Source organism: Myotis daubentonii, chromosome 4 (genome assembly GCF_963259705.1).
Source record: "Myotis daubentonii chromosome 4, mMyoDau2.1, whole genome shotgun sequence".
Lineage (NCBI taxonomy): Eukaryota > Metazoa > Chordata > Mammalia > Chiroptera > Vespertilionidae > Myotis > Myotis daubentonii.
In genome coordinates this window covers 92,329,620-92,341,033 of record NC_081843.1, presented here as the reverse complement: position 1 = coordinate 92,341,033, position 11,414 = coordinate 92,329,620, and positions in this window count along the sequence as shown.

Below are 11,414 nucleotides of genomic sequence, written 5' to 3'. Positions count from 1 at the left end.
ACCCAATGTCAGTTCCATCGAAAATACAAGTTCTAAGTTAAACTGATAGATCATAGATCATTTCCTGCCCAATAAACATGCAAACCAGACAAGAGAAGCCTAATTCCCGAGCACGCAGGGGAATGAGGGTGGTGTGTGCTTTTGCTCCTTGCCGAACCACACAGGTGCACAGCAGCTCTTGTTCATGGATGTGTTCCTTCTCTGAACACCCGAGTCATTTAAGCTTACTCACTGCTGTACACACCCCAGTGAGCAGGCCCTGGATGCCCCTTGGCATAAGTGGCCATCACCCTTAGTCCCTGCACAATGAGTGATTTAGTTAAGCTTCTATTTGTCAACAGGCTGCTCTGCACAGACATCCCCTCAACCCAGACTTACTAGTAAATGCTTCCACAAACTTTATTATATCACAGTGCTTTTCACTGAAAATAATGTCTGCATCATTTCATTACTAAGACACATATAAATTATTTTTATTTAGGGTCCACTCAGAAGTATCAGTTCAATGTGTTCCAACAGTTTTGTGCCTTGCTCTTGATATTTAGCCAGAAAAGCTGTTCTACTTCCAAAGCTGACATGAAGGACCTGCCTGCCTAGAATCTGAATTGCCACCACTAAATCTCATGAATTTATCCCCAAAGTGCTTTTACAATTGTTAACTTTTATTCCCATGGATAAAATCCTATGTAATAAAAGGGTAATATGCAAATTGACCCTAAAGGCAGAATGACCAGAACGACCATTGGACCAGTCACTATGAGGTGCACTGACCACCTCTTGGTCCCTTTCCCTGGCCGGCAGGGTCTGATCGCCTGATGGCCACCCACGGTGGGAGCAGGGCCAGCGAGCAGGCAGGAACTGCCAACCTGTCAGTCCCTTTCCCCAGCTGTCAGTCACCGATCACCTGATGGCAAACAGGGAACCGGGGGTGGATGGCAGTGGGGGGTGGGGCCAGGTGTGGACAACTGGGGAAGATGGCCCTGATCGCAGGCCAGGCTTAGGGACCATACCCCCACATGAATTTCGTGCGCCGGGCCTCTAGTAGTTATATAAATATCCACTTATAAGTGTCTTTTGAAATCTGCCTTGATTTTGACTTAACTTTTCTTAGCTTTTTATGTTTTTATCTCCTCTCTCTTTCTCTCTCTCTCTTCTTTTAATCCTCAACCAAGGATATAATTTTAGAGATAGTGGAAGGGAGAGGGAGAGGGAGAGAGAGAGATATAAGAAACATAGATCGGTTGTCTCCTGTATATGCCCTGACCAGCGATCAAACCTGCAACTTAGGTTTGTGCCCTGACAGGGAATCGAACTGCAATCTTTTTGGTGTACAGGACAATGCTCCAACCAACTAAGCCACCCCTACCAGGGCTCCTTTCTCTCTTTTTTAGCAGGAAGATCAAGAATATAATGAACATGAAGATCATTTTTCCTGGCCACTTCCCCTTGAGCAAGAGGTGAGCTCTTTCAAGACCGGTCCTGCCACCAGGTGGGAACCCTCGTTATCAGTCTCCACCCTTTCATGTATAAAGGGAGTTGTACAGACTGTAAAGAGGTCAGAGGTAAATGTTTTATTTTACTTTATGAAAGCCAAGAGGTGCTACAGAACTAAAATATTAGAGAATCTTTAGTAACAGATTAGCAAGTCAAAGCAGCTTTTCAGGGAAATTGATCTCCATAATTCCTTCTCACTAGCTTAGTATTGAGCAAATGCCATAATCACTCCCCATCACTGATCCCTTAAATTAAGATTTTACCTATGAAAAAGAAAAATGTTCCTTAGAAGAAATGAGAACAGAAAGCTGTGGTATAAACAGAAGAATCATTCTCATACAGTCTGGTAATAAAATATCTCCCATATGGGAGATATCAATTTGATGTCATAGCTATAAATTAGGATACTGGTCATGGTAAAAAAAAAAATTAGATATCAAAATATAAATATCTAGTTTGATGTGTGCTGAGTAAAAACAAATAACAAACTTGTTGCAAAAGCCAGTAACAGAAACTGTTATACTAAAGATAGAAAAAGAAGAATGAATGAGGAAGAAGTGATTTTTTCAAGCAATTTGGTACCTTAGAAAGTAATTCCTCACTTCAAGAAACCAGAAAGTGCATTTCCATGCTTTGTTATAAAAAACACTAGAGGCCTGGTGCATGAAATTTGTGCACTGAAGGAGGGTCCCTCAGCCCAGCCTGCATCCTCTCACAGTCCAGGAGATCTCGGGAGATGTCCGAATGACATGACGGCTAGAGCGGCCCTAAGCTGACAGTCAGACATCCTTAGTGCTGCCGCAGAGGCAGGAGATGCTCGCGCCACAGCCACTGCACCCACCAGCCGTGATCCCAGCTTCTGGCTGAGTGGTGTTCCTCCTGTGGGAGTGCACTGACCACCAGGGGGCAGCTCCTGCATTGAGCATCTGCCCTCTGGTGGTCAGTATGTGTCATAGCGACTGGTCATTCCACTGTTCAGTGGATTTGCATATTAATCTTTTATTATATAGGATGAATATAGGAGCAAGTTTTGCATTTTAGTCTTTTGGAAATTTTGCCACACTTCTTTACTTGAGGGGATGACAGATTCCCTCCTTGATTCAAATGCCAATTTGACAACATGAACTACTGAAGCTATTTACAGAAAAAAGTGCAAAAACAACCAAAAAGAAAGAGCAAGATGTTCCCATTTTAACAATATCCACATGTTACTAAAACACTGAATTGAAAACCCAAAGGTTTTTTTAAATTAGCTTTCCAACTGACAATAATTTTGCAAAATTGACACTTACTTACTGAGAGTTATATATTATAGGTATTATGCATTCATTTTTTAAAAAATAACCAAACAAAGGACTTGTGTGTATGCATATGAGCATAACCAATGGACACAGATGAGGGGGGAGGGTGTGAGGGCATGTGCTGGGGGATGGAGGTGGTCAGGGAGAGGTCAATGGGGGAAAAAGTAGACTTATGTAATACTTTAAACAACAAAGAATTTAAAAAAAAAAAAAAGGAACCAATGGCAAATGACTGAAATTAAGCATCAGTGACAGGAAGGCAAACATTCTCCCAACAGGCACTGAATGGTCACTTTCCTTTTATCTATATTCCAGAATGTGGCACCCTCGAACCCGTGGTGGTGCTTTTATACACTGTCAATGGCCTACTTAGCCAGGTCTAATTGCTCCTTTGGTGAGCAGACTAATGATAATTCCTGCTTTGGCCTTAACATAAAAAAAGGGGAGGGGGAGGAGTTGACAAGTATATGCATGGTGTTACTATGCAAGCAAAAACCTATCTAACTGAAAAGCCCAAAATTTCAAGTCCAGACAATTATTCATATTCGCATCCTTTCAAACGAAGTTTTTTATAAAAGTAAAGGTCCCACCTTGGCTTCTCCAGTCCCACTCATCTTTTCAACTATCGCTACTTTCCAATAACTGGGGACACATACTTCGCAATATTTTCCTAAGATATACAGAAATGTACACAAACACACACAGATTAAAGAACTGTCATTATACTACACATTTTTTTTCACTAAACAATATAGCAAAAACATTTTTTCATGCTAGTGTGCATAACTCTACCCCACTCTTCTCAATGGTTATACAGAATCCATTGTACAGGTGTGATGTGATTTATTTTACCATTTTCTTATTAGTGGACATTTATGTTTGTGATGGGCACAAACATATGCTTTGGAACCTATAACTATAGGTGAGGTTCCTTAGAATGATATTCCTAAGTTATAGAAACTGTGCATTTAAATTTTTAACATTTATTACCAAACTAAGCTCCAAAGGTTTTACAAATTCACTTCAACGCGGGAGAGAATGAAAGGTCAATTTCATGCCTCAGCATAGCATGGTACAGAATGTTTTCAATTTTCTTTATACTGTCCCACTCTAATAACCAGAAAAAGGTATACTGTTTTAATTTTCATTTCTTAGTTAGTACTTAAGCTGAACAATTTTTTATTTGTTCATCAGTCCTTTCTAGCTCTTCATCTCCGAAGTAACTGTTCATATCCTTTGCCCATTTTTCTACTAAGTGGTGAATATTTTTTCTCACTGTATTGGAAAAACTCTTTAAATATTAGCAATATTAGTCACCTACACCGGTTATATATGGCACAACAATTTTCACATTAGCTGTTTGTATTTTTACTTTGGATTGTCCTTTACAGAATTTGGTATCTTTATGTACTCTGATCTGGCCATGGTGCTTTCTCTATGGGTTCTGGTCTCTGTATTTTAGTTAAGATATCCACTCCAAACACAAACATTTTCTTCACAAACACTTTTATAATTTTTATACTTAGACTTTTGATCCATCTGCAGTCTATCTTTTGTGTATGGTGTGAGGGGGAACCCAATTTTGTTTTTCTTTTGAATGCTCAATTATCCAAACATCTCATAGATTTGAAATACCATGATTAACAAATACTAACTTCCCATATGTGGGGATGTGGGGATGTGGCCACTGCCCAGTTAGGTTCCACTGGTCTGTTTGTCTATTTAACTTCCAGTCTCACATTATTTTATTGCACTAACTCTTTTATCTCTTTAATATTATTGTGTGTACCTCATTATTATTAACTCTCTTGGAATTTTTCCCTGTGGACTTTACACCAATTGTGTGGATGCTGATTGGGACTGACTTCTATTCTTTCAATTCCTTTCATAGAGAACAACATCTTCACATTAGTAATTCTCCCATCCAGGGAAAATTCTTCTGGACTTCATTTTATGTAGGACAAAAAGTTTAAAAATATTCTAATGGGTCCTGAAGGACAAGCATTGATGAGAATAAATTTTAAATCAATTCTAACACAGTGGGATGTAATTATAAAGAAACTATGAAGCTAATTCCACAAATCTTTTAAATCTGGACTTTGCTCTAAATGAGCAGAAGCATTTGTCATTTTAAGACTACTTTCTTTCTTAACACTGCTTCTGTTTTTGTCCCTCCTCCCCTAAGGGTGAAGGTGTTGGACTGGATTTGGCATGCATAAAGATTTTTGTCACAGAGATAATCAAGAGAATTGAAGACGTGTCATTTAAGATAGGCTCGGTTTAACTAAGGTTGCAACAATGAATGGTTTCCTCCTCTCTGCCTAGCATATGGGATGACCTGGTGCAATAAGCTCAATAAATGAGCGATGGTGTGAAAAGACAGAGCATTTCGTCACCCTTCTTTATGACCTCTTTAACTCTGTTTCGGAAACTATCAACCAGGGAGACAATTAGTACCGGTTACATTCTAGTCTTCTGACATGGACAGCTATTCACTGGGAAAGAGACCAATTCATTTCATCCAGGTCGCTGAACAATTGCTGGATCATAAAGACTTTTAGTCACTGCCAAAGTGAACTACATTTGAACCACCAGACCCAGTTGTGTGAGTCCATCTATCATTGCCATGCCAACTGGTCACCCATACAGACATCGCATTAAGTGCAACGGCCTCCGACATGATTTATAAGTTCTCCTCCAAATAAAAGTCTATGTCTTAGATATGAAAAAAAGTTACAGAAAAGGGATGTATAGGTATTTTTTATGTCTCCTGCCTTCTCATTCCAATTTGTCTTACTGAATGCATCATTATTTACTATATGCAGTTATAGAACTGAAATCACAAACAATCCTTACTTCTCTTCTATCTCAGTTTCTTTTGGACCTTACACTGCTTGCTTCACATCAATAGGACATAAAAAAATAAAAGATTTTAGAGTTTAAAAGCCTATCCTGACCATCTTACAAAAGACAGAGGGTTGTAATAGCCAAAGGTTCAAGTTAACACAAGTTTTTATAATTGGCCTTTAGTCAGAACTAGGTAAGAATTCAGTGAGATAGTTAATTGTCCATTGAGAGTTGGCAAAAAGGATAGTAGTTGTATAATATCATAGAAGCCTGAAGAGTGTCAAACACTGTGTGCTGCTGACAAGAGCATGTATTTGGGTACTGGCTGTGTTTCATCAGAGATGAGGTCTAAATGGGATAAATTTTCTGAGCCATTTCTGAGGACTATCTACCAGTGTTTCATCTTCCTGGGCACTGGGTTTTACTACCAACCAACACAAATAAAGACAAACCAGTCCTCTAGGTAAAAGAAAATAACAAAATCTTCTGATTGTTTTGTGGGCATTTTTTGTAGCCAGAGTTCATCTCTAATATTGGACAGAGAGCAAGCTCTAAAGTGAAGAGTTAATATTATATATCTTCATCTTCATTCATTCAGATTAATATTTTTAAAGTCTGAATTAATTTCACTGTCTGGTAAAATTAAAAGAGATTGTTCCATTTAATACAAGTTCTAAATGAAATTATAATTGGTAGTCTTTTGGTATCCCCAGGGGATGCTGTAATAGAAATGGCCAAATGATCTGAATATACATCCAAAGCAGCCTGGTGGATGCACAAGAGAATCAGAGCTGGTGAAGCCTGTGATGGGAAGGAGAAGGTGGACCTCAGCTTTCCCACCTGAGAGCGCTCTAACCAAATCCAGACTGCAGTCAGGCCTGAGCGCCAGAAACTAATGGCATTTTTCCCATTTTGGTTATAGTCTTCTAACAAATCGCCCACTTAAAAGAGTATGTAGAGGCCTAGCTGGTTTGGCTCAGTGGATAGAGCATCAGCCTCTGGACTGAAGGGTCCTGGGTTCAATTCCCCCAAGGGCACATGCCCAGGTTGTGGGCTCGATCCTCAGTGGGGGGCATGCAAGAGACAGCCAATCGATGATTCTCTCTCATCATTGATGTTTCTATCTCTCTCTCTCTCCCTTCCTCTCAGAAGTCAATAAAAGAAGTATATTTTTTTAAAGTGTGTGTAGAACCATATTTATTATTTTCTTACTTCATCTCAAAGGAGTACTCTGAGATGAATGATACAATGCAATTAATCTTCCAAGAGGTAAAAAATAATCTGCCAGTGACAAGAAAGCCTAAATTTGAGGAAGAATCATGAAAATCCAATTCATGCCATGCCATGTTTTATAGTCCAGTTCAAAGAAAAAAAATGAAAGTTACTTTGTACAAAAAGAATATTTTTAAAGACTAAACAAATAATATGACCATGTATAAACCTGAGGTTTTGCAAGATTTTAAAATGATGTCCCGCCGAACCGGTTTGGCTCAGTGGATAGAGTGTCGGCCTGCGGACTGAGGGGTCCCGGGTTCGATTCCGGTCAAGGGCATGTACCTTGGTTGCGGGCACATCCCCAGTAGGGGGCGTGCAGGAGGCAGCTGATCGATCTCTCTCATTGATGTTTCTAACTCTCTATCCCTCTCCCTTCTTCTCTGTAAAAAATCAATAAAATATATTTAAAAAAATAAATAAATAAATAAAAATAAAAATAAAAATAAAATGATGTCCCATGTTGCTGCTCTGAAAGGACTGAGCAAGTTACCTGAGAGAAAGCCTTTGGGTACAAGTCAAGAACACCGCATGGAAAGCGAAAAGTAGTCTTTAGTGACCATTGCTCAGTACAATCAGCAGCATTGACTGAAAAGAGCATAGAATTTATACAATAAAACACAAAGCTGTGAACATAGGAACATAATTTTACCTGATTAATGGGAAGTATATTCCGACATTTATTGTTTTTACTCTTGCTCCACAGAATATACTACTTGGGCCTGTGTTCCTTCCCAGGAGAGAGAGATAATACCCCTCCCATTTTAGTTCTCATCTTCCATATGTGAGAATAAATGCATAGGAAGGAAATGGACTTAGATGTGTTACATGATTGAAAAGAATGATTTGGAAGTGTATATGGAAGAACAAACATGTATGATGAAGTTGAATTAACTGTCATTGATCACTTTTTCTGTCTTAGACACTGTAATAGGCATCTCACATAGATGACCTCAAATATTTTTTAAAATTAAAAAAAAAGGAAGTTTAAAAAATTACAACTAAATCAAGGTGTTAAAAATAGCACTTAAGAATTCAGGTACAAAAATATTATGTAAGAGCAGGCAAATTACAAAAGCATGTGGAAAACAGGGTCTTTTCCTTATTCAGGCAGAAACAAGCTAAAGAGTGATTAATTTACCAGGCTCATTAGTCACCCACAACACTGCAAACATAGCCGTTGCACTGCATTAGGTGTTGTGCTACCAGGATGGTGAATTAAGACAAGTCAGAAAGGAAGGGCTGCACTATCAGAACACATATGAAGAAGGGGTTGAAAGGTTTTTTTTGTTTGTTTGTTTGTTTGTTTGCTTTTACACACAGTAATTACATTGATATCCAGCAGTATAACATTCAAAAGCACACTAATGTTGTCCCAGCTGCCATGGCTCAGTGGTTGAGCATCGCCCTGTGAACTTAGTGGTTGAGGTTCGATTCCCAGTCAGGGCATATGCCTGGGTTGTGGGGCTCAGTTCCCAGTGTGGGGCGTGCAGGAGGCAGCCAATCAATGATTCTCTCTCATCATTTATGTTTCTATCTCTCTTTTCCTCTCCCTTTCTCTCTGAAATCAATAAAAACATGTATTCTTTAAAAGCACACTATTTTATTTCACAAATAGATTGTAAGTTCACTGAGGGTAGGAAAATGTCTGATAAGCCCATTATTCTCAGCACAGTCTTAGATACACTCAAGAAACCCTAGCTTATTGAGCACTGATATGAGAACCTGGGAGAGTCTGTTTCACTTGCATAATCAGTATTGAGATGCTTTAGATTTAAGAAGGTAAGCAGCAGGACTTTGAGACACACCAGTTATAAGGAATAGTTTATCCTTCACTAGAAGCGGATAATACACTCTCCCCAGCACTAAGCACCATCTCTAAGGACACAGAGTGAACAAGAAGAGAACAAGAAAAGATGAGATACTTTGTTTTTCTAGCACTTACCATCAAAGGGCAACAAATCATTGCTTTAGGGCCAATTGGTATTCCCAATGGATGCCTAGACTTTTGCTCATAAATGTCCCATTCTACTTGGTAATCATTCAGCACTCCGTCTTTCGTGGCCTAGTCAGGAACTGTGAACTCAAGCTGAGAATCCACACTGTCGCAGAGAAATACTACTATCGTTACAGGGCTACATGGCTGCCTGTCCTGTTAGCTAAGTCCTTCCTGGCTCAGCAATGTTCGGTTACACTTTACATCACTAGAGGGAGAGGATCATGCCAGAAACTACCAGTCAGGGTGTTTTTAGACAGCTAACATTTACTGAGTGCTCATTATGTGCCTGTGACTTTTCTAAGCTCTTTTTATAGACTGAGTCATGTCAACCCTATTAGATGGATACTGCAATTATGTCCAGTTCAAGATAAAGAAACTGAAGCAAAGAGACATTAACAATCTGCTTAAAGTCACAGATCTATTTGGGAGAGCTGCTAGGATTTAGATCCAGGGTTCTACACTGTATTAGTAATCAGAGGTCCTTGCTACCACTTCACTTTTGCTGAGGACTCACACTCCACTCTTACTTGATGGAATATCTGGAAAGCTTGCTAACCCACTGTTCTCTTCATGCCTACATCACAGTATTGGGGGTCCTAAGGACTACACTCCTGCACATCACTATCTTAAGTTCTTCTTTTTCACTTCACCCCATACTTCATGTGTCCTCCTAATATCTGTCATATTTCTACTACCTGTTTGTTACTATGCCCTGTGGAATCCTCCTGTTTGATCCTCAAAATTTTCCTCAAGAGTTTTTTCATGGTAGGAGCAAAAAAGAAGACAAAGATGAAGGCACTGAATTGATGCCAAAAATGCAATAAGATATGGTCCAATTAGGTGAGCACAATATTCAGAAATCTCTCAATTGCCTTCACCAAGGGTAAATAACTACACACTAACACATTCCAAGAGCCAATAGCAAAAAACATACCAATGTCACATAAGAGTGAATATAGGAACCAAGATGGCGGCATAGGTTAACGCCAGAGTTTGCTGCTTTGAACAACTACTTCAAAAGTGAAACTAAAAGACGGAACGGACATCACCCAGAACCACAGGAACGCTGGCTGAATGGAAGTCCTACAACTAGGAGGAAAGAGAAACGCATACGGACACTCAGAGGAGGCGCAGTGCTGAAGTCAAATTCTGAGGTGCGGAGTGTGCGGAGTGGGCTGGCGGCGGAGGGCGCGATTGGCGTTTTCAATCGGGAGGGAGTCACAGACTCTGAGCTCCAGATACAGGCGAGTCTCTAGGGACCCAGACTCAAACGGGAGAAGCGGGACTGTCTGGCTTCGGTCAGAGCGAGTGCAGCTTTCTCTCCCAGCTTTGCAGCGGGTGTTGGAACTCAGAGAGGCAGAGCCCCTGGGGACAGGACTGAGAGCCGCCATAACTGCTCTCTCTGGCCCACCCTGTTGATCCTGTGCGACCCGCCCCGCCCGAGCCCTGCACAGAGGCATTTGCCGGATAGCCTCAGGCAAAGGCTAGATTAGCACCTCCCTAGAGGACAGAAGTTCTCTCACTGCTGACACAGCTGAATCTCATAGCCACTTGGCCTGGAGGTCAAACCCTCCCTGGTATTAGCTACAACAATCAAGGTTTAACTATAAGACTGCGAACAAAGACCACTAGGGGGTGCACCAAGGAAGCATAACAAAATGCGGAGACAAAGAAACAGGACAAAACTGTCAATGGAAGATATAGAGTTCAGAACCACACTTTTAAGGTCTCTCAAGAACTGTTTAGAAGCCGCCGATAAACTTAATGAGATCTACAAGAAAACTAATGAGACCCTCGATGTTATATTGGGGAACCAACTAGAAATTAAGCATACACGGACTGAAATAACGAATATTATACAGACTCCCGACAGCAGACCAGAGGAGCGCAAGAATCAAGTCAATGATTTGAAATGTGAGGAAGCAAAAAACACCCAACCGGAAAAGCAAAATGAAAAAAGAATCCGAAAATGCGAGGATAGTGTAAGGAGCCTCTGGGACACCTTCAAGCGTACCAACATCAGAATTATAGGGGTGCCAGAAGATGAGAGAGAGCAAGATATTGAAAACCTATTTGAAGAAATAATGACAGAAAACTTCCCCCACCTGGTGAAAGAAATGGACTTACAGGTCCAAGAAGCGTGGAGAACCCCAAACAAAAGGAATCCAAAGAGGACCACACCAAGACACATCATAATTAAAATGCCAAGAGCAAAAGATAAAGAGAGAATCTTAAAAACAGCAAGAGAAAGAAACTCAGTTACCTACAAGGGAATACCCATACGACTGTCAGCTGATTTCTCAACAGAAACTTTGCAGGCCAGAAGGGAGTGGCAAGAAATATTCAAAGTGATGAATACCAAGAACCTACAACCAAGATTACTTTATCCAGCAAAGCTATCATTCAGAATTGAAGGTCAGATAAAGAGCTTCACAGATAAGGAAAAGTTAAAGGAGTTCATCACCACCAAACCAGGATTATATGAAATGCTGAAAGGTATC